We start from the raw sequence: 27,682 nt of genomic DNA, 5'->3' as shown, positions 1-27,682 counted from the left end.
TGCATTGGCCGGGAATCGAACCCGGGCCTCCCGCGTGGCAGGCGAGAATTCTACCACTGAACCACCAATGCTTGAAAGACTGTAAAAAATGAGATAAAATCAGCGTCCGTGTTAGATGAGTCCGAGGAACTGTGGGCTTCCCTTGCCATCCACTTTTATTGTTATGATTCAAAAAGTTAAAAAGTGTCATGGGACTTGTACAGTAGTAGTTTGTAAATGTACTGAGCAGAGTTGACGCCCATGGCCACATGCCCACATGCCCACAGCAGAGTAGTATCTCTATTACTGCACAGTTTCTGCTGTTGGTTGAGGATAAAAGCACTGTTGCATTGGCCGGGAATCGAACCCGGGCCTCCCGCGTGGCAGGCGAGAATTCTACCACTGAACCACCAATGCTTGAAAGACTGTAAAAAAAATGAGATAAAATCAGCGTCCGTGTTAGATGAGTCTGAGGAACTGTGGGCTACCCTTATACTGTTATGATTCAAAAAGTTAAAAAGTGTCATGGGACTCGTACAGTAGTAGTTTGTAAATGTATTGAGCAGAGTTGACGGCCATGGATGCTTCACAGCAGAGTAGTATCTCTATTACGGCACAGTTCCTGCTGTTGTATGAGGATAAAGGAACTGTTGCATTGGCCGGGAATCGAACCCGGGCCTCCCGCGTGGCAGGCGAGAATTCTACCACTGAACCACCAATGCTTGAAGTGTTGTCAAAAAATGGAATAAAATCAGCGTCCGTGTTAGATGAGTCCAAGGAACTGTGGGCTTCCCTTGCCATCCACTTTTACTGTTATGATTCAAAAAGTTAAAACGTGTCATGGGACTCGTACAGTAGTAGTTTGTAAATGTATTGAGCAGAGTTGACGGCCATGGATGCTTCACAGCAGAGTAGTATCTCTATTACGGCACAGTTCCTGCTGTTGTATGAGGATAAAGGAACTGTTGCATTGGCCGGGAATCGAACCCGGGCCTCCCGCGTGGCAGGCGAGAATTCTACCACTGAACCACCAATGCTTGAAAGACTGTAAAAAATGAGATAAAATCAGCGTCCGTGTTAGATGAGTCCGAGGAACTGTGGGCTACCCTTATACTTTTACTGTTATGATTCAAAAAGTTAAAAAGTGTCATGGGACTCGTACAGTAGTAGTTTGTAAATGTATTGAGCAGAGTTGACGGCCATGGATGCTTCACAGCAGAGTAGTATCTCTATTACGGCACAGTTCCTGCTGTTGTATGAGGATAAAGGAACTGTTGCATTGGCCGGGAATCGAACCCGGGCCTCCCGCGTGGCAGGCGAGAATTCTACCACTGAACCACCAATGCTTGAAAGACTGTAAAAAATGAGATAAAATCAGCGTCCGTGTTAGATGAGTCCGAGGAACTGTGGGCTACCCTTATACTTTTACTGTTATGATTCAAAAAGTTAAAAAGTGTCATGGGACTCGTACAGTAGTAGTTTGTAAATGTATTGAGCAGAGTTGACGGCCATGGATGCTTCACAGCAGAGTAGTATCTCTATTACGGCACAGTTCCTGCTGTTGTATGAGGATAAAGGAACTGTTGCATTGGCCGGGAATCGAACCCGGGCCTCCCGCGTGGCAGGCGAGAATTCTACCACTGAACCACCAATGCTTGAAGTGTTGTCAAAAAATGGAATAAAATCAGCGTCCGTGTTAGATGAGTCCAAGGAACTGTGGGCTTCCCTTGCCATCCACTTTTATTGTTATGATTCAAAAAGTTAAAAAGTGTCATGGAACTTGTACAGTAGTAGTTTGTAAATGTATTGAGCAGAGTTGACGCCCATGGCCACATGCCCACAGCAGAGTAGTATCTCTATTACTGCACAGTTTCTGCTGTTGGTTGAGGATAAACGCACTGTTGCATTGGCCGGGAATCGAACCCGGGCCTCCCGCGTGGCAGGCGAGAATTCCACCACTGAACCACCAATGCTTGAAAGACTGTAAAAAATGAGATAAAATCAGCGTCCGTGTTAGATGAGTCTGAGGAACTGTGGGCTACCCTTATACTTTTACTGTTATGATTCAAAAAGTTAAAAAGTGTCATGGGACTCGTACAGTAGTAGTTTGTAAATGTATTGAGCAGAGTTGACGGCCATGGATGCTTCACAGCAGAGTAGTATCTCTATTACGGCACAGTTCCTGCTGTTGTATGAGGATTAAGGAACTGTTGCATTGGCCGGGAATCGAACCCGAAATGAGATAAAATCATTGATCTGACAAGTAACATGCCAGTTGCTGAATAGTATTAAAAACAGACCAACAATCAGATTAACTGAACTCATTTAAAGTTGAATGGATGTGCAATCATTTCTATTCACATACTCATGAAGAGCCTGAATAAATGTGAGACGAAAATTGATATTTCTGTAATGACTAATATGTTAGTGAACTAATTTACCATTTCTAGTTTTCATGATGCCAGCACTGAACTGGCAATGCTGTAGATAAATCTGAGACCTCAGTGGCCAGTGAAATCATTGTTACAGACAAATAGGCTACCCCCTCTTGTTTTTTAACCTTATTGTAAAATATGGCATCATTTAGCATTACTTATAGAGCCATTTTGACAAGCTGACAATGCCATGATTGGTCGGCTAACCACATGCTCAATTCCCAGACTGACAACTAATTTTCTTTAAATAAATAATGGCACTCTATTCACACAATGTCATAATAAGGCTGTCATTGGTGACCTACATTTATGGTGGTAAACCATTAATCATACGGCTTGAGAGGAGAGCACAAACCTGCTATGAATCCAAGGGAGGCCATTCAGTCAAGGTACCAGGGGAGCCCCTGTCTCTCTCTGGAACAATAACACACATTATGAAGTGCTGGGCTTGTAGAAGGTAACCTCGCTGAAGCGTATAGGGATTTGTGGGTGTGTGGATTCTGGGTGTATTTTGGTAGCCAACTGGCCCCTTTGATACACAGGGGACTTGTTTTGAAAGTGACAGATTAATTTCAGGTTCCTGCTCAACCCTGAATACACCAGAGTATCTCTACCCATGGGTGGTGGTAGAAAAAGTCAAGTCAGATTAATTAAACATGAGCTGAGAAAGGCAGTACAGAAGAAATAATGACTGTAAGATCTGAATTAAAAAGACGACTGGATTGTCACTGATAGGGATGAATGTTAGCACAAGAGCTGCTGACAAGTCTATTTTATTCAAATCAGTTTTACAATGTAGAGTTTGTAGAATAAAACATCCACTGGTTCCAAGGCCTTAGACACTTCAGAAAAAATACCAAATATGGTATATTGGTTGATCAGCCACTCTGGTCCAGACTGAAATGTGCAGGTTCTTCTGTTACATGATGAAGTTGATCCTATCTCAGTATTAGCTGGATGTAGGAGCCAAAATGTGCATCTGTTTTGGATTGTTTATTTTTGTTTAGGCAGTGCACATCATTATTATTACTATTGTTGTTTGTTTTTTGTCATCTTGTTATGATTTGAGGTAAGAGGAAGTGGGTTGGGCCTCCACATTATTTCACCTGTGCAGTTTGTTCGCGGGGGCCCGTGTAGACAAAGAAGGTTGAGTGAGGCCCTATATTTTTTCTTTGACCGTAATTTTGATGTAACTTTGACCATCATTTTTCTACTTGATTTTGATCATAACTTTCATTAATAAACCCAAGAAACATATCTGGAATTGGACTAAAGTTTTTCATTCAACGAGTCACAGAAAGGAGCCTGCTTAGCCTCTCAGCGGACTATTTATAAATTAAATAAGATGCTACACTGGGAATTAGAGCCCCAAGTTCAGTGTGGCAGCAGTAGGCAATTTGCCTCGTACCCTCTGCTGTGGTTTGCTCTGGACTTATGGCTCAGAAAATGCAACTTGCTGAATGGTTGAGTGGAGTGAGTAACTACTTCCAGGTACAAGTTTCGTATGCCTTGTACAGTTCAAGTCTATGAATGTATTGAGCAGAGTAGACAATAGTATTTGCTGAGAGGAAGCTCTACAACTCAGTTGCATGAAGTTAAATATCTCCTGGAATTGGCCGGAAATCGAACCCGGGCCTCCCACGTGGCAGGCGAGAATTCTGCCACTGAACCACCAATGCTTGAAACGCTATAAAAAAAAAGAGATAAAATCACTCTCCATGTTAGATGAGTCCAAAAAGTTAAAAAGTGTCATGTGACTTGTACAGTAGTAGTTTCTGTATGTACAGGGCAGAGTTGACGCCCATGGATGCTTCATAGCAGAGTAGTATCTCTATTACTGCAGAGTTCCTGCTGTTGTATGAGGATAAAAGGACCATTGCATTAGCCGGGAATCGAACCCTTGCCTTTCAATTTGGTACCCGATTGAGGTTCCCAATTTTGATCTTATGCGAAAAGTTTTGGTTAGATTGTGGTGAACATGGGCAAACACATGCATATTCCCCTGAGGATGAGCAGCATCTATATTACTGCACAGTTCCTGTTGTTGTATGAGTATAAAAGGACCAATGCATTGGCCGGGAATTGAACCCGGGGCTCCTGCGTGGCAGGCAAGAATTCTACCACTGAACCACCAATGCTTGAAACCCTAGAAAAATGTTTGGAAAATTGTGCTCTGCCTTGTATAGTACATGTTCATTGGGTGTATTCAGCAGAGTTGACACCAGCGCACGCTTCCTAGCAGTATTTCGTAGTTCATTATCTGAACAGCCCACAATATCGCAAAAAGAAGACACAGACGATAAAGAAGATGAAGACAAGAAAGAAGCAGAAAACCTTTTAATAAAGGAACTCACTTTCAACAGCAGTTGGAATTTGTTTCATACAAATCTGCATATTTTCTAGTGCCTCTGGGACAGAATATTATCGAGTTAATGTACAATGTAAAACTAACATCATTACATCTGCCAACCAGAACAGCTTAACAGCAGGGAGCTGTGTTCTCAATAACTATTCTCCCACTGTTTCTCGTTACAGATTAATGAACTCAGTCTCAAGCAGCACTTCATTTAATTTTGCCCTCAGTGCATGTTCATTCATCATTAATAGATAAGCAAACATGGGAACTCGTCCTACCTCATTGCTTGCACTGGGCTGTCATGTTTAAATGGGAATGTGAAATGTTTTTTCACTCTTCGCTGTAATGCAATACGGCCGAGATGATCACGTTTCTTAAAACAACAGGATTTTAACTCCTAGTATCAATGTGTTTTGTGAAAAACTTATTGATAAAGTGATATGTTTATGTAGTCTTGCTGATGCAACTCCATATAAGTAACTAAAGCAAGGTTTACTGTGGTTTTAAAAGAAAACCAAACAGTATTCGCCCCTCTGTCCGTTTTACATGCTTTAACCCACAATTCAATCCGACCTTAAACATAGGTTGTTTTGGGTTGCACATGATAATGCCACTTCGAAAACAAGCCATTCTCGCCAAAAGCTTCCAAAGTGATACTTCCAGCTGAGGGGAGCTCTGATGTTAATGTGTGTTAAACAGCCAGGTTAGAGTATCCCATTAAGGATGGATGGTTGAATGGTGAGGGATGGATGGAGGGGAGACTTGAGGTCATTTCCACTTTCTGTTTCTCTCTCTTTCCCTCTCTCTCTCTCTCTCTCTCTCTGAGTGAGTCAGAGGCAGTCAGGCTAGTACAGATCCTCTAGTCCACTGGAGAATTAATCAGTTTCAGCGGACTCCATCTACAAGTACAGTCCTCAGACACGTTCAGAAGTATTCATTACATTTATTCAGCTTGCTATTTTATCAAGTGTTACTTGCAATAAGTGTAATCATCCATGTGTATACAACCCCCAAAATTCTAAGAATCACGCAATGCTCATCAGACTTCATCAAATACATGCCAAAGAGCTTCAAGTCAGAAGCGGAGCTTATTGGATGGGCTGGGGTCCATTGGGTTGACCATGTCCTGGTCGTGGGATGGACCTAAGCCATTTTCACTATGGTAGGCAATCACATAAAGACAATCAGACAGACTCTGCATTGTTTCAGGGCAGCAGAATCCATTTCTCAAGTTGTCTAATTCTGTCATACATTTCAATATATAATATGAATCTGACTATACGCATGGAATAAATGACCTATATTGTTTGTGTCTCGAGGTCTGGATGAGTATGGATGAGTGAGTCAAGAGCTGTTAGGGGGTGGGGGGACTGGTGCTTGTTGAGAGTAATGTGGCACTGACCTTTGTGGACGTTTTTTTAATTCTATGACATACATTAACACGCAAAGTCTTCATAAACCCAGTTCTGTCACATAAAGTTTCAGATCAGCATCACTCATGCGATGTCAACGCTGCCCACACCCCTTAATCTTCTTTTGTTTCTTTATTATGTCTGTTCTATCCCCATGAACTAACAATGCTTTGTTCACCTTCTCCTCTTATATCCTTCTTTGGACTTTTGTACTGTGTCTGCTTTTTTTTTTTTTTTTTTTTTTTTTTTAACAATAATCTAGAACAGTATCAAGCTCTTACTGTGCAAACAGACTTTCAATGGATTCAACAAGCTACTGAGACAATTAAGTGGACACATTCCTTTTTTAAAGTAACAGTGCAAACGTTTCCACCAGGAACTATAGAACATGTTTTCTCTCAGTGGGTTGAACTGATATTATGGAAACAAAGTTTTGTTTAACTGTTATATGATATATGATATCAGGGGCTTAGATGAGGTTTAGACAGGGTTTTACCAAACCCATCACTAGAATAAATGTTGGCAATGTATTTTTCTGTAAACATGGACATGCTGAAACTTTCTTTATGTTGCAAGTGTACATTTTGGGGAGGTTTAATTCTATGTTTATGTTATGTGCTTATAGCTTGCCTAAGTGAAGGGACACTGCTTCAAACAGTGGCCCTTAATATGAGAGCCGTCTGGCCTAGCTAGCTAATTCCACCACCATCCCCTCCACCTGCTAAAATGAATGTCATCTTATTTATGTAATGTGACAGTGATGTGACATGTAATGTAGAAATGTTATGATGCATGAGACGTGCAAATTTGAACATATCCACGGTTTGCAACAATATAAAATTTTATTCGACTGGGCAGATTTTTCCACCAGTCACTGCTGATTTTGCATGTACCAAAAATCATCAGAAAAGGATCATTGTTCATATGTGTTCAACCATTAAATGCGGAAGCATCTGTTTATTCACTTGCACACTTAGGTTTATACTTTTTAAGTAATTAACTCATTTCCAATCATTAGCACACAGCATGCTCTGTAGTAGCACTGCCACAAAGTCAAATGTTTTCACAGTTCTTACATGACTTACTACTCTGGGTTGAGGTGAGATCGTGGCATTTTGGGTGTGACTAGTAGAATAGAAGTGCGTGACCAGCACACTGCAAATGAACTGGAGTAAAAATAGACTTCTGACGAAGAGCTATCCAACACATGATTTCTGTTTTAAATGTCATTTCAGAATCTGTCAGACGTGGCTCATGTTTTGGTGCCTCACCAAAGCCTCTCGATCCATAATTACTAGTGAAAAGAGCATGGTCTGCTGTTGAGTCAGAACCGATTAGCCACTTGTTGCCTGACTGTGTGAGCCGTAAGTCGCTCCGTGGGACACTTTTGATTTGCCTTTGATTCAGGCTGCACTGATTTAAAGAGATGGCCTGCTCAGGCACCAGTGAAACTCATCGGTGACTCACAACGCTTCAACATCCAGTCTTGGACATTATCTAACCATCGAAGGTCACGTTGCCAACTCGAAATATGTGCTTTACAATATGTGACAAATCCACTCCATGTCGTACTGTATATTAACTTCCAACTACTGTAGTTTCTGCACACTGGCCTCAAGCAAAGGACCCCTGAGCCTGGAAGATACAGTAGCCTGCAAACAAATGAGTTATCTGCAGCATGAGATCATTAAAGTGAACAATGCTGTTATCTCAGTTGCTCTGCCTCAGGCGTTTGGAGGTCATGTTTGATGGTTTCATGATTATGTATGTTCATTGTCTATTAGAAAAAAAATAATTGTCAATTTTGATACTACTTTGTGATAATGGAAAAATGTAACAATTATCGAGTGCTTTTCTACCCCATGGGGCCAAAACTATTGAGTAAAACAGACTGGGGTTTACTGATGTGTGCTGTTTGAGCATAACAGGCTTTTAATTGATTTGTCCTCCAGCGAGACAAAATTGTTTTTTGTTAAACAATGCTGCTTTTGCTCTTGCACATTTGGGTAAAAGGCAAGTTTTGTATTCACTGTTTCCTGTTACTGTTTTATATCCATAGTTTGTAAGGTTGTCTGACACGATGACATAAATCATAGAACCATTATTTGAACAGCTGCCATGACATTTCTCCACATTCCCACATTTAGGTCATATGAGGATCTGGGGGCTTTAGAAACCCTTTGAAGTGAAGGAAATGGCTTATGTCAGGTAACAATTCCACCAAACTCAAATCGTGTTCAGTGGATTAGAAAATAAGTGTATCCTCCCTGAGTGAAGCACTGTTGACTGGTACAGACGTTAGTTACACAGAGCTGCACACACCACAAAGAAGTCTCGTCAATTATCATCTTAATTCTGCACATGGATATGAGTGGTGAAAGGACCGCAAGTTTACTGTTCTGGAGGACACTTTGTATTCCTGTAACTGTAAGACGTTAAGCTTGAAATAAGGCCACTGGCCACTGTGTATTTTCTGAATCCAGCAGCAACGAGTCATTGGGTCTAAAAATGGTGACATTTGGAGAAAATGTCTCTGTTTAGGGCAGCACAACGAGCTACCAAAAACACGCTTGCAACAAAGTCATTATGATCCTCTCAGCTGTTCTTTTAATATAAAAATAGGTTCCAGTAGGGTTCAGTACAGCTCAAGAACCAGAGAGAGAGAGAAATGTTGTGTTTACAACTTGTTTCTACTGGCCACTGGTTTAAAGCTGCTGTATAGTATATGTTTTTACTAAAATAAGTGTTAACTAGGTTCATATTCCTTTAGTAATCATGGTAACTGCTGCAGCTTCATGTGGTATTTTTCCACCAGAAGTTGGTTGCATCCACCATTTTTGTCAGTTTTCTGGTTGAGAAAATATTGATAAACATTTTTTTTTTCATTCCAAATAACCTTGATAGAGCCTCACCAGTGGGTACAATTTTTTTTTATTTATTATCATTACTATTGCTGTTTTGTGACTTGTTTAATTAGTTTTCTTGTGATCAATTTGCTGCAAACCAGTTAAGTCATTGTGCTAGCTGTCTGAATGTGTTGATTATCTGTAAAATGTTATAGTAACTAACTATTAATTGCTGTTTTTTTTGCTGGTCCTTCTCTGTTTTTTTGTAATCACTACATCATTAAATTTGTCATCACTGCTGTTTTCACACTTTCACAATTAGCCCACTGCCCCCCCCGCCCCCAGACTCATAGTGAAGCTCACCACCACGTACTAGTGAGCTGTGAACGCCAGACAGAGAAAGACAAAGGACTTTCGGCTCCGAGAGCTTTGAGCAGATGCTTTCTGGAAATAACTAAAACAGCTCCTCTGTATTCATGGAGTGCAGTCAAGTATTCTCCCTGAGCAGATACAGCTACAGCAGATGAAGAGCGAGGGAGAAGGAGGCATAGTGATGCAGACTAGCATAGCATAAAGGCATCATGGATCATCGGTTCCCAACGCCGCTGGGTCTTATGCTTTTCTCCTAGCTACTCAGGGCATTCACTAACTTTATGAAAGGGGCCATGGATTAATTCCTCCAGCCCCCAGTAACCACTGCACTATGAAATCCACTAAATGCTAAAGACTGAATACTATGAGGGCTTTCTTTTCGAATACCCATCGCCCTCAGCGTGTCTCGCGTCATGCCTCAGCTCACAGAGAGCCCTGAGAGCCTTACAAACTGTGACACAGTGACACAGAGATTATAAAAGATGCGTTTCTGTCCCGAAGATGATTGTTGTGTAAAAGACTTGACTTTGTCCAAATGTCAGTTTTTCTAGGAATGGCTACTGTATGTTTGGTGTATTCCTGTTGGCTCTCTTTTTATACAGTAACAGCCAAAGAGCAATTTAAGGGAACATGGGAAGAAAAAAGGAAAATGTCAGCAACTGATTCATTATTTTCAAACTTTAACAGTATAAAAAAAAAAAAAAAAAGAATCCGTGCGATAATTGCATTGAAGTTGATTGCAGCAAAATGACAGAACACATGGAATGTTTAGCTGATAATACATGACTGCGTAGCAAATAATTTGATGAGAAAATACAGAAAAATAGAAAACAGGTATAACTACTGGGAACACTGGAAAGAAAAGAAGCCACAAGACAAAGACACAAACACACAGGAGGCTCCCCCCTAAAACATCACACATTACAGAGTTAATGACCTGCATCACCGTGGCTGCTCCGAGAGAGGGGGCTGGGTGAGGTCGAGATGGGGCCGAACCTCCTCCATCCAACCTCAGTCAAAGCTCTGATTGACCTTGAACCTGCAATGACCCCTCCCTCGCTGATAATTTACTGGAGCCAGACTTACACAATCACAGCTTTGGCTTCAGATATGAAAGAAAGACAACAGAACGCACCTCTGTTTGCTTGAGAGCGACAGAAACACACAAACAGAAGCCTGTGATGCCTCTCCATCTTATTTGGATAACCTTCACAAATGAAAGCCCACACAGACAGCCAGTCCGGGCTACACTGTGAAATTGGTTGCTCCAGAAAAAATCAAGTCACGCCTTCACAGTGTGGCATTCAATTTGATATCTCTTGGTGGGAGACAAAGCAAGATACATTTCTCGGAATCAAATGTCATCATAAATATCGTAATGCAGCGCGCCAGTGAGCCGAGGCGACGTGCAGCAATAATGTTTCATGGCGGTTTTTAGGACGCTTACGTGATTAGTAACCAACCTACCTCTTCAGTTTCAGGAGATGTTACATTCTTGTAATTAACATGATTGCAGGTCAGGTCATGTGCATTACCATCTACTCTTTTTTTTTCTGTTGTCAGAATCATGTTTACCAGAAGGGCCAGTACAGTTTTTCTTCTGTGCTTACATATATGTGTATATGTGTAGTCAGGTGAAATAGAGGCCCAAACTGTTTTCAGACTGTTAAGACAGTGTTTTATTATTTTGTAAGAGATTATTAATGCCTTAACAGTTTCTTTTTGTTTAGGTGACACTGTCACTTTAAGAGAGGCGCAGCGGCAGATTGCGTGAAATCGCGGGGGGTCATGGGAGATCACGGAGTTCCCGGGCAGAGTTAGCGACACGGAAGTAGCAGTAGCTAGAGTGAAAGGCAGACTGCAGAGGTGTGTATTTTGATGTCCTTTGTGATAAATATCTCTATTAACGTCGATAAAGCCCAAGAACGATTACTAGTGTCAACAAATAAGATGATGATTAAGCTAACCGACTAAGGTTCATAAAGAGTGTTTATGTATTTTGGCAGATTCCTGTCGATTGGTGGTAACACACATAACTTAAAGTGTGCGATAGCTCCAAGATGCTGTGGACAAAACTGAACAGTGGGGTAAGCATGAGTGGCAATTAAGTACATTTATGAATAATATCATAACTGTATGTTGTTTACACGACTGTTTGCATAAACTGTGTCCATTCTTATGTGTTTGATGAATTTAGAGGGGAGACAGAGCGCATTGAGGTCAAGGTGTGTGACTGAGCGCGTGAGCTGCACACAGGAGTGAGAGTGAGTTTAAGACTATTCACAAAATGTGTTCTAAGCTCATGCAAGAATGTTTACTTAACTATGTATTTTGTTCATGAGAGTAATTTACAGTATGTTTTCTGTGAGCTAAAGAATATGCTGTAATGTGACTGGGAAAATGTGTTTAGTGTGTTTCTTTTTTATTTTATTTGTGCAGAAAGAGCCACTACTTTTGTCTAGTGTTGTCTAGTCTCTAGAGTTGTCTGGAGTTGTCTAGTGTATAGAGTTGTCTAATGTCTAGTGTTGTCCAATGTCTAGTGTTGTCCAATGTCTAGTGTTGTCCAATGTCTAGTGTTGTCTCTTGTCTAGAGTTGTCTCGTGTCTAGAGTTGTCTCGTCTAGAGTTTTCTAGTCAAGTCTGAAATGACCCGTAACTAGAACAGAAACAGGAAACAAAGATAAGTTCATAAGGTAACCGAGGTTTACTGTCAGTGTGACATAGAGTGAGGGAAAGTATTTTGTTTGTTTTATACTGACTACCTCAAATCCTCAAAACTGCAGTGTTAATGTTGTGTCTTTTATAAGTTGCAGTTGGGGAATAAAAGACCCTCAAATAATTATTATAATGTTACTGTGTGCGGTCTCCTCATTTATGACCTGGCCACATATGTAACAGATTTCTTTCTATGATTGACCTCAGCGTATATGTAGCGGTACAAATATGAGCAAATAACGCCGTAGTTTACCGAGGCCAGCAAAGCAGAGCTAAAGGACACTGTTTGAGAAAATAACAACCTTGACCCTCAAAATGACCCCTTTCCAAATTGATGGTCACAGTCAACACAAACACCTTGATTCATGAGTCAGTAGGCAATAAGAGGGAGGCAGTGGCTCGACCCACACAAACACATGTGGACGCACTGAGACAAAAGGGTGTTGTTCCACAGCCTCGGTGAAGTTGTAGTTTATTAGTCCCTGTGGGGAAATTTGTCCCCAGCCATGTGACCCATCCTCACTACAACTGTGAGCAGCCACAGCTCAGTGCCTTGGGTCAGAATGCTGTTCAGGGGCCAGTGTTGCGGTCAAGGGGCAGCAGCAGGAGGATTCCTGACAGGAAACTACAGCACCATTAAGAAAAGTGGAGGAATTTAAGGAAAACACGTTAGTTTTCATTTCATACATGTTTTGATTTTGCATGTGAGAATAATGAAACAGTCGAAGCCAGTGAACAGCAGCGTCATACTATCTTTCAGTTTTAGTACGCTTATTTCCAGAGACAAAATATTCTTCATATAATCCTGTGGATGGATGATGTCACTTTCACTATCACTTGCTTTCTTATCACTTAGGTAAGAAAAAAATAGTATAAATTAGTATTTTCCATATTATACTGAAGTTAATATGACATCCACATTTCTCAGGACCTTCTGACCTTTTCCTCATGCCACATTGTTATGCTTACTTCAGGCAACTGACTTCTTTTGTTAAATGGCATCTTATTTATTTCCCCACTGAATAAACAAACGCTGATGCTGCATTTCTATAAATAAGATACTGTAGAAACAAGAGAAAATAATTATGATGACGTCTTTGTCAATATTTGGCCAGTTATGCAAAAAAAAAAAGAATGGGATGTTTATTTCTCTCATTATTTTGCTTGCAGAGCACTATTGCGGGTCTGTATTTATGTACACAGACATTAGCCCCCATATTTTTTGATGAAGCCTTGATTAGAGATAATATAAATAGCAATATTCAGGGTTTTTTGTTGCTACACTTTGCTGTGACTTGCTTTAATGACAAAGCTACCTCACTAGTTTATTGGCCTGATCCTCCAACTCCAACCGTCAAAGTTGCATCCACTCAAAGTGCTTGTTTTTGCTACTGACAGACTGAGGTATTTCTAGTGTCTGGCAATAATTCCTACAGAGAGAGAGCTTTTGGGTAAATAATATGTGGTGCCAAAAGGTTTGGAGGAGCTTGGAGTTTACCTGGAGGTACTGCCAGCAAGAATTTATTTCCAAAGGCTGAATGGGTGCCTGGCTGAATTTTTAAATGAGCTTGACAATATTGACACGTCACCTCTTGAGAAATTCAGAGCGAGGTGATCTTTTGAAAGAGACTTCTGTTTCTGGTGACAATCTAGATCTTATGATTTAGCAAGAGGTCTAACACCATAGGAATATTTTCTGTAATGTTGTCAGATACTTGGAATAACAGCCTCAGCCTGTCACTGGGAAAAAACAAGCTCCTACAATGGACGTTACTTTGACCGTCAGAGTTGCCACAAAGGATAATATGGCCACCATTGCAGCTCGACTGGACTGTATTTCAGAACATTAAACATCTTGTTTTGTTGCATTGCAATGTCTCTGTAAAGCACTTGAAATTGCCTTGTGTCTGAATGGTGCTACATAACTTGCCTTGCCTGGCCTTGCCTTGCTTTGATCCAAGTCTTGACTGTGACTCATAAGATGAAAATGTCTTTCAGTGTCTCGGAGTCACGTCAGTTTCATGTCAGTTGAGCTGCACAGAGATGCCATTCACATCTGCGTGAGAAACACACTATAAGTCATTATGCGGCTGCACCTTCTTCACTGTGCCATTTCTCAGTTGGCATGTGATATTGCTTATAGCAACATCGGTACAGAATCCTCCAGCTCGGTTGTCATGGAACGTCTCGCAATGTCTCCACAGCCCAAGGCTTAATGCCCCCCCACCCCCCCCATGTCTGTCTTGATCACTCTGACTTTCTCTCCCCCTGCCTTCCTTTTTCCCTTTTGCTCTTTTCTCTCCCTTGCCTTGGCTGAGATAAATAGGAGGTATTTAACTGTGTGTGAGAACATAATGTCTCCTGCTCAGTAAAAACTACATTTGTCAGTGCCACAGTGCTTTTTGCTCGGGGTAATTGCGCGCCATTGTCTTGCGAGGCTGCCTGGAGATATTCCTGCTGCCCGAAAAAGGGAAGCGATGGGAGAGGGGAATTTCGTGCAATGTGGAAATGAAAAGAATGTGTTGTTCTAGCATGTGACACACGCGGTGGCCTGTATGATTAATTGTGCCATTAGCAGATGCAACCAGTTCCATGCCATTTGGGTCACACACAGATCCTTAACGTCTCTACTTTTGTGCGTGTGATTTGTGGCATAAACATTCCTGACAACGTCTTAAGCTCCAGTGAGGAATCACAATACTTTATCTGTGGTTTATTTGGGTGAAAATCGTATTTTTTTGCTCAATGTTAAATAGTTCTGATGTTAAATAGCCTCATGTCTGATAAGTGGGTAGCAGGACTTGTGTTGCCATGATCTTTGCGCTACGAAGAAGGATGTGTTTTTCAATACTTGTACCTTGTAAATATAAGCTCACTAACTGAAGTCATGCTTCTTTAAACACTACAGAAACAGACTGTCAACCACTTGATACTCAAATGGAATAAGCAAAAATGGTGACACAATGGCTCTTTATGAGTTACGTAGTGCAATTTTTCTTAGAATCTGTGCTCACAAAGGATGTACTGTAGATATTGAGTGTGGCGATGGGGATGGGTCACTGTACTCTTTGTTAGATTTGAAAAGTGAGACTGAAATGTGAATTGAACATTTGTATTCTATAAATAGCACCCTCAGTGGGTTTCCTGTAAGGCTGCAGCGAAGTGCTCCCTTTGTAATCAGGACCCTGTTGATGGTCTCGCCTCTCTCTGATGACGAGCCTTGTGAAAGCGCCCATGTGGGGGATAAAGTGCTCACCTGCAACAATTTTTTTCACCCCTCCATCACGTGACCATGCTGTTCCGTACAACCTGCAATCAGAGTCACCCTGTAAAAATAGGTGAAACAGTGAGGCCCTCGTTCTACAAGCAAGGGGTCTTTTATGAACCACGTAGGCCGGTCAAGATTAGAATGTACCCACTCACGGAAGTCACAACAGACCATCAGTCCCAACGTTTTATTACCTCTTCCAAAGAGGGTTATGTTCCCGGTTTGGTTTGTTGGTTCATTGGGTTGTCTGTTTGTCCATTTGCAAGATTATGGAAAGCAACTGACCTGATTTTTTATGAAACTTGGTAGAAGGGTTCAGTGTTCAATTAATTGTCATTCTACAACACAAGGTTGGCCAAGGAAATGTAAGTTTTAGTCAATTTATGGTACACAAGAAAAACACAATAGAGTATTGACGATGAGTAGGGTTTCACAGTCTGAGGAATGAAGCTGTTCCGTAGTCTCCTGATATGACAGCTGATACTTCTGTTCCTTTTGCCAGATGGCAGTGGAGTGAACAGCCTGTGGCTGTTGTGGGTGTTGGCTTTTAGTTTCCTTTGGGCTCTGTGCACCTGACACCTTACTCATGTGTCTGTTCGATAGATGGGTACCAATGATGTTCTTGGGGGTTTGAATCACCTGTTGCAGAACCTTCCTGTCCTGGGCTATGCACAAACCATGCCAGTTTGTGATGTTTCCAGTCAGGACACTTTCTGTAGCATCTGTGTATCCATCTCAAAGCAGGGGATAATGCTTTTGCTTTCGCTTACACTATATGGGAATTAAACATTTCAATATATGGATTAGGTCTTGTCACAAATTGAGAGGAGGGGTGATTATCTTCGCCTGTGGTGTTGGGAGCTGTCAGGACTAGAACATGTCAGTAATTCAGATGAAGGGCAGTTCTCTTTGCCGAAGGTGTTGTCAGAAAGTCAGATTTGCTGACAGTTATTATCCTTCAAAACATCAAAGGGTCACTGCTCACGGGAAAGCATGATTAACACCTGTCATGAGGTCTGCATTTGTTGTCCTGTTGTATAAAAGTGAAGATATTCTGGAAAGAACACTTTGGGTGCTCTTTTTATGCTGTACGTTTTAAAGAGATTGGATTCATCACGCTAAATCTGTCATTTTCCAGAGAATTTCAAAAGTTCAACAAGGAGAATATCCCTTGCAATTGCCAATCTGGCCTTGGGGGAGTAAGTTTCATACATTCTTCAATCCAGTACACCCTGATGTGCACCCTGGTGTAGCCAATACATGTAGCTGCTCAAACTTGGGTTAACCAGTGCAATTGCAGCATTGCCACAATTCCACATTTATCCAGTCACACTGTTTGCGTGTTTGTGGTTGCAGATTTGTGTATCATAGAAGAATGGACCTTTGGCCTTTGCAAAAGTCTGCACTCCGTGAGGGCCCTTATGGTGTCCAGAAAGTCAATGACTTGTTATAGTCAGAGGGTTACAAAGGTTAACCTATGTTTTGTTTCCAGCAGGCTTTGCCCTGACTGACAGCCTGACTACAATCTGTAGGCTGATCTCAGGGGGACTTATCCTTGTGATACTATTATACTATGTCAAGCTACGTGAACGACCACCAATATTGTCTTGTGTGCAGGGTTAACGGTGAAATTACACAACTCTGCAGTTGGCTGCTTTCACTATCAAGTGTGTTCTGAACAAGGTGACTATGCAAATGGGCTCGGACAGATGCATGAGTAATAGCTTGATTTGTTAAAGGCGCAATTTGTAAGATAGTTGATCACTGATTTTTGATCCTAGGTCGTCAGATAACTGAAAATAAGACTCAACAATCAGCTGTCTTTCCCAGAACTAATGCACCACCTTGTTTTTTCACCTGGGCCTACAACAGAGGTTCAGAAGTGGGTTGTTTTCCGAATGAATGTGAGTCAGTCAACTTTATAAGCATTTGTCTGATATGACCACTTTGAAAATAAAGGTGGAAATAGGTCAGAATTGCAGTTACACACACACAGAGTGTTTTGATGTTAGAATTGTAATGAAGATGATTAAGACACTAAACACAAAATGTTTTTTTCTTTGTGTTGCTGTACAGTATAATGTCCTCTCACTTACACACAACATGCTGTGTCCCTGGAAGCAAATATTTAGACATGTAGATGTGAACCAAAGTGCATTCGGGCTGTGAAGCATCTCTTTGTGTCCAGAGCTCGCTACCTTCCCAAGCCTCCCAGTCATTCAAATGGTAAACCAGCAGAACCGAATCTTAATTCATTCGGTGGCATTAACAGTCCGGTCCAGCTCTGAGCACTCCAGCCTGACTCACTGTTTCCCACTACTTTCTCCAAACAGAGAAAAGGAAAGCATTTACCATGAGAAAGGAGACAGAGAGGAGAGTTAGAGAGCTGGATGTGGCACGCTTAATCTGTAATCTGTCTCTGCCATTTTTCCTCGAAGCATGTCCTATTCAGGGTTTTGTGTGAGTGTGTGTGTGTGTGTGTTTATGTGTGTCAGTCTTGTGCTCTTCTAAGTTGTACTCCTACCGATAACCACAGCTGAGGCTCAGCAAGCTTATTTTAAAGTAACACAGTTGATAAAATGATCAGAAATAAAATGTGTCCATATGTGTGTGTGTGTGTATGTATGTATGTATGTATGTATGTATATATATATATATATATATATATATATATATATATATATATATATATATATATATATATATATATATATATATATATATATATATATATATATATATATATATATATATATATATATATATATATATATATCTATATATAAACCAAATTGAAAAGAAATAGTTTCTCAAATGTCAGGCTGACATGAATTAATTGTGAAACTGTTGTGATCAGATACAGGTCATGGCATGATGAGGTATAACTTAATGACAAATGTTCCGTTGGTCAGAATGATTTGTAGAAGTTATTGTTTTCTTCAACCTTTTCTGTGAAGGGAGTAAAACCAAACAAACAAAGAAAAATCACATTATTTAACTATCAGATCAAATCCTTGTGTGGCCCATAAATACTGTATATAATTTGGTTTTGATTGCGGCGTATAGTCATCGTCACCTCCATGCTCAATGCATTCTTCAAAGAATAGCAACAACACAACGAATTTTCAATAAAACAAATCTATTTTATGGAGAGACATAACGCTGCCCAAATTTGCTTCATTCATTGACATAATAAGGAAAACACTCATGAGCATCGTCACAAAATATTTATATTGGAATTATCTACAGAGCATTCAGTGTTTTATGTGAAGTAACCCTTCTTGCTTTACAAAATCAACTCTAAGAAACTGAAGCACGACACTTTCTTACAAGTCCTGTGCTGATACTAGAAGTCTTATCTGATCTGACACCTCTACCAGCTGTAGGACAGCATTTCAATCGGGAGAGACTTATCCAGAATGAACAGATATTTAATTGACATGTGCGAAGATAAGAAATGTAAATAGTCTTTGGCGTTGGACTCCATTGTGACGTAATTGTATTTAAAGGGATTGGTGATGCCATGCATTGCGTAGAGTCCCACCCTGAAGGAGTCCACATACTGGTGGTGGAGGTGATGATATGAAGACAAGGTCTGATTCAAGAAACAAATCCAATTTGCTTCTCAGATCTGTTCTGTGTGTCCACACTTCCGTTTGCAAGTAGTAGTCAGATCGCTGTTGGGGGTCCAGACATCACAACGTACATTTTTTAAAAAACATTTTAAGGGCATTTAGGAGACACTTTTTTCCTTTGACTCTCAGTAATTCATACATACATACATACATTCATACACTGATGGTGGTGGCTGCCATGCAAGGTGCCAAGGTGCTGCTGAATCAGGAGCAGGTTGGGGTTCAGTATTTTGCCCCGGGACACTTCAATGTGCACACCAGGGGAATCGAACTATGACCTTCCCTTAACAAGACGCTGGCTCTACCCCTGAGCTTGGCCTGGGAGTCTGATCAAAGCCCCATTACCTTTGACCTGCGTGCTGGAAGTAATGAGACTGAAAGTGATAGAGGAGAGTCACAACGACAGCAGAAGACAGGAGAACTGATTTAAGGTTTGGCAGCATTGTTATGAAGAAGATTGTGGCAATAATCTGGTTTGTTTAAATAGAAGAGTAAATGCCAAAGGAAGAAGGAGAAGAGGGAGGCAGAATAAGAGAGTGAGAGGAAGAGAAATGAGAATGACGAGTAGCGAAATTGATATTCATCCTAATTGAACTTACGCTAAGCTTAACTCAGATAAGGTGTTACATTTCATCCTGGGGGGCAACAGAATGTCTGCAGGCCTAACAGATTTGTGTTCAGTACATTAACCTACCTCTTCCGTGACTGGAAACAACATTGTCAGTGAACACGATCAAGGCAGCCATTTCAAGCCCAGTTGCCAGGATATGCAGCTCACATCTTTGTAGTTCTAGGCCCTGTTTAGTGTTATGTTCTCCCAAAGCAAGACACAACAAGACAAAAACCTCGCTTAGATTTTTCCTCGAACCGCATTATCTCCATTATACATGTGCACAATCGGTGCTTACGCCCCACAATTTCATGACGGTGCGAGGGGGCCTCAAAGAACATCTGTCTGCAAACATAAAGTAACTGCAGGAGATGTGCGCCCGGCATTCAACACCATGTTGAGGGGTGAAATCCATGTTAATATCCAACTGCCTCTCAAACATCCGCCTAATTACATCTGATTTCTCTCAGCACGCCCCTCGGCAACGCTGAGATTGAGGCATGAAGCAAAGACAAGTGCATGTTCTGCTCCGGTGGCTCAGGTTATGGGGAATTAGAGAGAGAGAGAGAGAGAGACTCTGTGCAATCACTTAGTCATCTACAGGGGATTTGCATAGGAACTGTAGGCTTTAGAAACCCATATAAATATTCCTTGCCTGCCATTTCCTCCCATATTCTGCAGACTAGCAATGGTTATGATGAGGAAAATCTGTCCCAACTTGATCGGTTATTTTGCTTCGTTTATGTTACGGAGCGTCTCTTTATCTGTTCAAAAAATTTTGGAATCTCTTTTATAAGGTGAAAAAAAAATGCAGTTGACATTTTTTATTTTCTTTTTCTGAGATGACTGTCGCAATCATTTCGTGCATTTACAGTGGGTGTGTCATTGGTTGTGCGTGAGTGTGGATCTGTAATGGTGCTCAGATTTTTCCTTCTGTATTATATATAGGCTGTTACACGCCTCAATAGTTTGATAATACTGAGTGATGGGCTTGTATCTGAACTGTCATGGAAGTAATTATACTGTAAATAACGTTTGTCTGCATATGTGTGTGTGTGTGTGTGCTTGTGTGTGTCAGAGGGCTTGACAGCCGAGGGCAGGCAGGCATGACATCAGATTTCTTCCTCTCTGCATAAGCAGCATTACAGAGGGAGAGAGGGAGAGATTGGGGGGTGTTGACATATGATGCATCCTTGGCTGGATGTTGTGCTGTTGAGCAATGAATCGCTGCACTATAGAGGACATTTATTCAAGGATATTTTTTTTCTTGCCAGCATCACTGTTTCATTCCTAACATCTGTTTCGTAAACAAACAATATAAATAGGGACGTCCGTAAATTGAGGTGTCTGAGTTTCAGTACAAAATAATTAGGAGTTGTCACTTTGTTGATCAGTGCCATCGCAATGTCAAACTTTTAATTGTCCACACTTGGTTCATGATTGAATACTTGCAAAAAATAATGACATTCCCATGGTCCTCACATGTCATTTTTGTTTAATGTTAATTAGCAAAGTTTGGCAGATAATACAATTAAATTTAATTAAGGTGAGCATGATGAAAATATTGCTAAATCTCAGCATGTTATATATATGGGGATATCAGCCCACATTCCAAGTCTCCTCTGGAAAGCACTCATGTTCTTGCATTTGGTCATATTCATAAAAAGTACTGAGGGATCATCGATTTTTTAGCCTAGCTGCCAGGATAAAATGTTGTAAGTTAACACTTCTGCAAAAGACAGATAGTTTTGAATGTCATATGCTACATGCTGTATCAACATTTATACGAAACGTGTCACATCAAGTTCACGTTACATGTTTGTTATCTCAATTTCCTGTTGGGAGGTGTAAGGGTGGAACAGATACAGGCGAAAAGGTTTCAAAGCAGCTGAAAGCCAGGTTGAGTCTGCGTTTCAAGATGTACAAGTGCTAAAACGCTGGATTGTTTCGAAGGCTGATCACAGCGTTCAGACATTTGTACATGTCAGAATGTTTTGTAGACTTTGAAGTGGCAATAACAAACAAATATTTGTTGTAGCATTGATGTAGCATTTATTTATACTGTTAACTATTGTCAATTACCACACATCGCATGATTACTTATTTATATCTACACTGCAGTTACAGTGTATTACAAGGACGGATGGATGGATGGGGTGGTGAGGGAGTTACAGTTGAGAAGACTGCCAAGCCATTGAATTTGAGTCCATTTCAAGATTTATAATATCTTTAATGCTATTTTCCTAGATTTGGAAATTTGACATAAAACTTTTATATCCTGATGACACAGGAAAAGACTGCATTCATAATATTTTTGTATTTTTACTACCTTATAGTACAGCCCCTTTTTTTTTTTTTTTTTTTAAACATGTCACAGTTTTACACGTCTCCATCAGGTACATAATACACTGCGTGCAAAACCTTGTAACTTGCTATCAGGTGTTTCTGTAAACTTTTTTGTAAGTAAACACATGGGTATCACTTTTGATGGTAGATCTTAGAGTGTTCCCACGCCAAAGACTATGGCTTAGTTTCAGACAGGAAGCTTTCACATTCATGGTATTCATTTCACTCCTTTTAGTTTTCCCGTCATAAACAAATGTACCTTTGATGCAATTTTACCCTTTTTGTCAGCTGTGTGGGTAGTACGCTTCAGAAAGTGGTGTCAAGTACACTGAGTTGGAGAGTGCCGGGCTGATGATGCGAAGGTTCTTGACAGCAGACGAAACACTAATTAGACCTTCTTCAATGATAAGGTTTTTCTATTTCTGCTCATTATGGGGTTATAGCGCAGGTTTTTCCCACAGCATTGGCTCAAAAACATTTTCTATGAAGAATAGAGTGACTGCACTGTTAAAAATCATCGGGAAAAAAACATAAAGATGAATTACTCGTCCAACTTTCTACCTTCTCTCACTCTACCGTATCTCATCATGTCTTTCCGCGACACTATACTTAGTCTTGAGCCATTTCTTTTCTGCTTCAGTGTAGAAGAAGATGCCACAAGGCAAAAGGGTCTGCCTCTGAGCTTTGAGATGCACCACACCGCCAGTGCTCCTGGTACATTTGGTGATAAATGTGGCGTGGCAAAAGAGACTGGAAGGGATAGGATGGGTTCATTGGTCGAGGCTCTGGCACGGCGATCACTCATTCTACCGAGAAGAGAAAAGAGGAGAGGCGAAGAGAAGAAGAGAGGAGAGAAGAAAAGAGAAGAGAAGAGAGGAGTATGTGGGGAACAGCAGCTGAGACTAAGTGAGAAGAGGAGTTTTGAGCTCTGTTTGGGGCTCTTTACTCTTTTGTGCCAGGAGAAAGGAGCTGTTTCCAGCTGGAAGTCAGGCTCCCTGTTTTGTCACACAGGCCTCCTCTGTCTCCATTCATCACTAAAAGACAGAGAGGGTCTGAGGAACACTGTTTGGTTCAAGCCTCACACTGCTGCTGTTGTCAAATTATTGCTGTTTGAACACTACAACACATGTAGCTACCATCCTGATTCAGCACTGTTCTCATTCTGAAATTTTAGTTTATGTGGACAACAATTCTTGACAACGTTTTGACCACAGATGGTCTGTTTTTGCTCCCTATATCTCCACAAGCTGTTAGGTAGAAGGTCAGTCATATCCCGTATTGTAAAAGGGCTGCCTCGAGGCGTTTCTCTTCACATTTGACTATGCTAGCACCTTGTGTTGATTAAACAGTGTCGCCTTTTGCTGTGTCATTGCCTGGCCTGTGTTGTTACGGACATTCAGTTTCTTCCTCTGCTCAACTGTCAGACCAGCGGCATAGTTTCCCACCATCTGCTTAATTATTGGCATGATTGGTGGAGGGCGACTGCTGCTGACCATTCTGGGATATTATGGTGACTGGTTCCCCATCCTCGGACTGTGTCTCCTGAACTGTTTGACAAGTCAGAACAGCTGACATAAGAGAAGGGAATGGCTAGGTTGGTCGGTTTTAACTACAGTACATGCAAATGTCAGTGCATAGCATGTTAAAACATGATATCAGAGGACTTTGGCGGAAAATGCTTAAACTCTGATGTATCTTTTCAAAGTGCATGCAGACCGTTGGCTGTATAAAACATGGAAGGAGTATCTTGTCTGAGAAATGAGCCAATGCAGAGGTGCCTTAAACCTCGCATTCATTCTAATAGCCAGTTGGGGTGATTCTACTGGTTTCAAAAGTGAATGTGATTGTATGAGAGAGAGAGAGAGAGAGAGAGAGAGAGAGATTCAGACATAATATACAGAAATGTGGTGTTTACTGTAGAGTTATATCTCTGCTATTCCATTGACAGTGCAGAGCATATCACCACTGTAACCTAAAGAACAGTGCTTCATAGGAAAGGCAAAAGTAGACCAAGTCACCTGTCTTTATGAGATGTTTACTGATCCAATGAAAGCAATAGCACCCCTCATCACAAACTAATAACAAGTCCAGTCAGACAAGACATCACATATCTATAGAATTGTATTTTTGAATTGTAGTTTTCTAGTGTGAAATGAAAGAGGTTACCCTCTGCCCTGCTGTAATCACAAGGCTTTCAGGTCTGAGCGCTGCTGAAGCCCCATGGCTGCTGTGAGGCTGCACTGTGATATGATACTACAAGATAATCAAAAACATCTATTGATTTCAATTAAGTCAGCATTGTGTGGGGGAGTAAATGGAGGTTAAAATCGTCTGCAAACCCATTTTCTCTGTCATATCATACACCAATTGTATTGGAATGACAGCAATAATGGTCTGTGTGTACTCCAGTGATGAATACAAATTCTGTATCACTTGGACGCCATGTCAGATGGGACAAATATGCGTCACAACTCTGTGTTTCTGTGTGTGTGTGTGTGTGTGTGTGTGTGTGTGTGTGTGTGTGTGTGTGTAGTTCAGGCAGGGCTTGGCAGGGTATGCCGTGCAGGCAATTAAAACTGCTCATTAATGCTTTGTTAGACAACACTCAAGCTAATCCCATCATATGGCAGGCAGTGATAAGGGCATTTGCTTCTCTCACTGCCTGTCTGTCTGTCGGTCTGCTGGGAGCAGATAGGCTATCAGTAGCCTGTTGTTAGGGTGAACAGAGGGAAAGCCATGAAGGCTCACTGATATTCTGATTCCACTTTGGTCAGCAGGAGATAAATGGATCCTAGGTGAGGGAAAGGTCTTGCAGTGTACACTAGACAGCCTTTAAAAATGCTGCTACTGTGTAATAGCTGCAGACACCCGAAGAATCTACGATTTGAGCCCCATATCATCAGGACGACATCGCTTGTTTGTCCTGTTTACAAATAACTGTTGAAGTATAAATTATTTAATGACAAACGTCCCCAGAGTGTAGAATGAGTCATAATCATTTTTTATGATTTTCCAGGAAGTTAAAACACTAAAACGACATCTGCAAAACAGCTTTTTTGACATTGTTGGGCCTGAAACTCGTGTATAGGTGAGATATGGAGTAACACATGTATGAAAATAAGAAAGAAATACTTTGATTTTGACTTCATGGGGACTTTGAGTTAATGGAACTACTTTGTTAAGGGTATATATACACACACATCGTAATTTAGATTAAAATGATCCCTTTGTTAAGGTTAAGGGACTCTCTGTGTCATGTTTACAATAACAACGACTTGGTTGATTTTGGGAAAAAAGGGAACTCTTAAAATGAACAGTGGAGGTTGTCTGACACTATTGTTATTATAATAACTATCGTTTTTAGAAGAATGTGTTAGTATTTCTGACTGGCTCCATTAACATACCCATGATATCACATCGCCACTTGCATAAAGTCAATTGCATAACCTCCTTGCATCTTTCACATTAAAAACAACTTTTGAAAAAAACAGCCTTGCAGCCATAAGAAGTATTTTTCTCTCTTTTCCTGCCCCATCGTGCTGCGTACGTCAGCACCCAATGATTGTGATGCAGTTGGAGAGTATGCATGCTACTGGGAGCCTTGGCCAAGCTGGCAGGGAGGGAAAACAGATTACCATTTCCACAGTGTGTGTGTTGTTGGGGCCCCGGAGCTGACTTCAGAGCAGCTACTACCTCTGCTAGACTGGAGCTGTCAGAGCTGCTCCGCTCATGTCTGTGTCATCACCACAACTAACACTTCTACTACCGCTGCATGCTCAGATGAGCAGACACAGACTCATATATAAATATATATGCATACTCAAAAGGACACGCTGAATCACATGCATGCGTGCACACGGAGTCACACATGCTCAAAAACACACAGTCATCACCACTGCTGTACAACAGCCCTGGAGACGCCTTGTCTGACCAGGTAAAAAAAATCACTGCCTCTTTCTAGATTTCTCCCTTGTGCTCTCCCACACACAAGTGATAACAAATATACAGATGCACCATTCAATAACTTGCACCAGTGGCTTTTGATGATTATGAATTATTAACTCTCAAAACAAAAGGATGCTTACAAACAAACACCTGAGACACACCTGACATGAAGTTGAACAACACACTACAGAGTGTTGCGGCACCAAACAGAATAAAATTACCTACTTTTGGTATTTTAGCTTTGAAGGTGCAATACGTAAGAATTGGGACCTGTTGAATTGATACTTCCAACATGCTGGGGGCAGCATATCACCACTAGTAACCACTAGCTCACTGTAGTTGCTGTTAGCTAGAGAGCACAGTTAGCCCTGCAGCTAGCGGCCCAGCCTGAATTGTTGAAGCGTTGGTGTTCATACTGTTAGCATGGGGCCAAGGACAGGCTGGGGTTAGCTGGTTAGAATGCTAACATCAGGAGATAGATCTTAATAATGTTATCACTGTTATTTCTTTCCATTCTGTTGATAATTTTGGCTCATTCTTCAGTGTTTTCGACTAAATTCTTACACCTCACTTTTTAAAGTGAACATCCCAAAGCATGGTAGTAAACTTTTATATTTGTTGTCCTCCAACTTAACCTGAGCCCTTCTACTTTCGTCCCAGTTTAGAAGACGTCTGGTATCCTTCTATCATTTTCTGAGGTGCCATCATATCAACAGCCAAACGGTGGCTGGTGCCAGTGCGTACCACTGAGTCAGGCACCAGTGCTCAGTAGATATGTGGTCTGAGGTGTTATTTTGGGAAAATTGCTGAAAGCGCTTTGTTACAAGCATTCATATAGTAGATTTAACATAATATGTGGTGTTGGGCTCTGTATCGACTGCCTGTTTTTTAGTGATATGTATTATCATCACTCCCCAATCTCTGTTTTGCTGAGCTAGTATATGCTTGCAAGGAATGATGATGTCAGAGCCAAGATGATGATTGCAAAATCTATATATATTCTGCATTCACAACAATCTGTTCCACATGATTAGGCTGAAGAATGCAAAGCCTGTGAGCTAGTTCAGAAAAAAACTAAAACTGGAGTCTACTCTCACATTACTCACAGTGATCTCTGCAATGTACAGTATATCCAATACACCTCGCATTCAATCACGTATTTGAGCTGTCATCACTCGGCTTAGTCTTTTGATTTGTCATGTCTCGACTGAAAACTTATCAGCTGTCACCTGATGATACTGACTTATTTCTGCATCCTACAGCATTTCATCAGCCCTGTCATCTTCACACCCCAAATTCTATTTGTGTATGAAGGCATCAGTATGCTTCAAATGAAGTTGGTCACCATGTTCGACCAAATCTAAAGGCAAACCTCTCATACCTCTTCCAAACTGGCCACCATTGAAGATGGGGGTGGGGGGGGAGCCTGCTGTCAGAGAGAGGGAAGGGGCACAGATATCGTGGCTTTCCGAGCAGCCTTTTCCCTCCAGTTACTCCAGTCAATTGCAAAGCTTTTTCTATTTTATTTCAACCTCCTTCTGGCTTCTTTCCATTACTTCCTCCTCCAAGACTCCCGTGTCTTTGGCATGTCTTTGTAGTCTTGCCTCAATAAAGGAAAAAGGGGGATAACTCTCAAAGGCATTGACTGAGCAGTTCAAATTCTGCCTATTTTCACACCTCCACACACCCTGCCAGTCACTGCATTTCGGTAACTGCATTTTAAAAGAAATTGATGGACGCAGCCCGCTGCAATTTAGTAGTTGG

At 41.1% G+C, this 27,682-nt stretch overlaps 1 long non-coding RNA gene and 8 other non-coding genes across 11 annotated transcripts in view; 1 reads left to right on the top strand and 8 right to left on the bottom strand.

The window, feature by feature from the left end:
• On the bottom strand, window positions 1–71 carry trnag-gcc. The gene has a single exon. It is a non-coding gene; the product is annotated as a tRNA-Gly (tRNA).
• A 254-nt stretch (window positions 72–325) lies between these two features.
• trnag-gcc lies at window positions 326–396 on the bottom strand. Its single transcript has one exon. It is a non-coding gene; the product is annotated as a tRNA-Gly (tRNA).
• A 234-nt stretch (window positions 397–630) lies between these two features.
• trnag-gcc lies at window positions 631–701 on the bottom strand. Its single transcript has one exon. It is a non-coding gene; the product is annotated as a tRNA-Gly (tRNA).
• Window positions 702–945: 244 nt separating this feature from the next.
• Window positions 946–1,016, bottom strand: trnag-gcc. The gene has a single exon. It is a non-coding gene; the product is annotated as a tRNA-Gly (tRNA).
• Window positions 1,017–1,254: 238 nt separating this feature from the next.
• On the bottom strand, window positions 1,255–1,325 carry trnag-gcc. The gene has a single exon. It is a non-coding gene; the product is annotated as a tRNA-Gly (tRNA).
• Window positions 1,326–1,563: 238 nt separating this feature from the next.
• On the bottom strand, window positions 1,564–1,634 carry trnag-gcc. Its single transcript has one exon. It is a non-coding gene; the product is annotated as a tRNA-Gly (tRNA).
• Window positions 1,635–1,881: 247 nt separating this feature from the next.
• trnag-gcc lies at window positions 1,882–1,952 on the bottom strand. Its single transcript has one exon. It is a non-coding gene; the product is annotated as a tRNA-Gly (tRNA).
• Window positions 1,953–4,481: 2,529 nt separating this feature from the next.
• trnag-gcc lies at window positions 4,482–4,552 on the bottom strand. The gene has a single exon. It is a non-coding gene; the product is annotated as a tRNA-Gly (tRNA).
• Window positions 4,553–11,142: 6,590 nt separating this feature from the next.
• The window catches only part of LOC119020730, a 28,839-nt gene continuing 12,299 nt past the window's right edge, over window positions 11,143–27,682 (top strand). For all 3 annotated transcript variants that reach the window (XR_005075406.1, XR_005075404.1, XR_005075405.1), the window contains exons 1-3: window positions 11,143–11,266; window positions 11,407–11,487; window positions 11,598–11,664. This is a non-coding gene — a long non-coding RNA (uncharacterized LOC119020730). The remainder of the gene's footprint in view (window positions 11,267–11,406; window positions 11,488–11,597; window positions 11,665–27,682) is intronic.

The sequence above is a fragment of the Acanthopagrus latus genome, chromosome 6, assembly GCF_904848185.1.
Source record: "Acanthopagrus latus isolate v.2019 chromosome 6, fAcaLat1.1, whole genome shotgun sequence".
NCBI classification, from domain to species: Eukaryota; Metazoa; Chordata; class Actinopteri; order Spariformes; family Sparidae; genus Acanthopagrus; species Acanthopagrus latus.
Note: the sequence above shows the minus strand (reverse complement) of the source record. Positions and strands in the feature narration are given on the sequence as shown.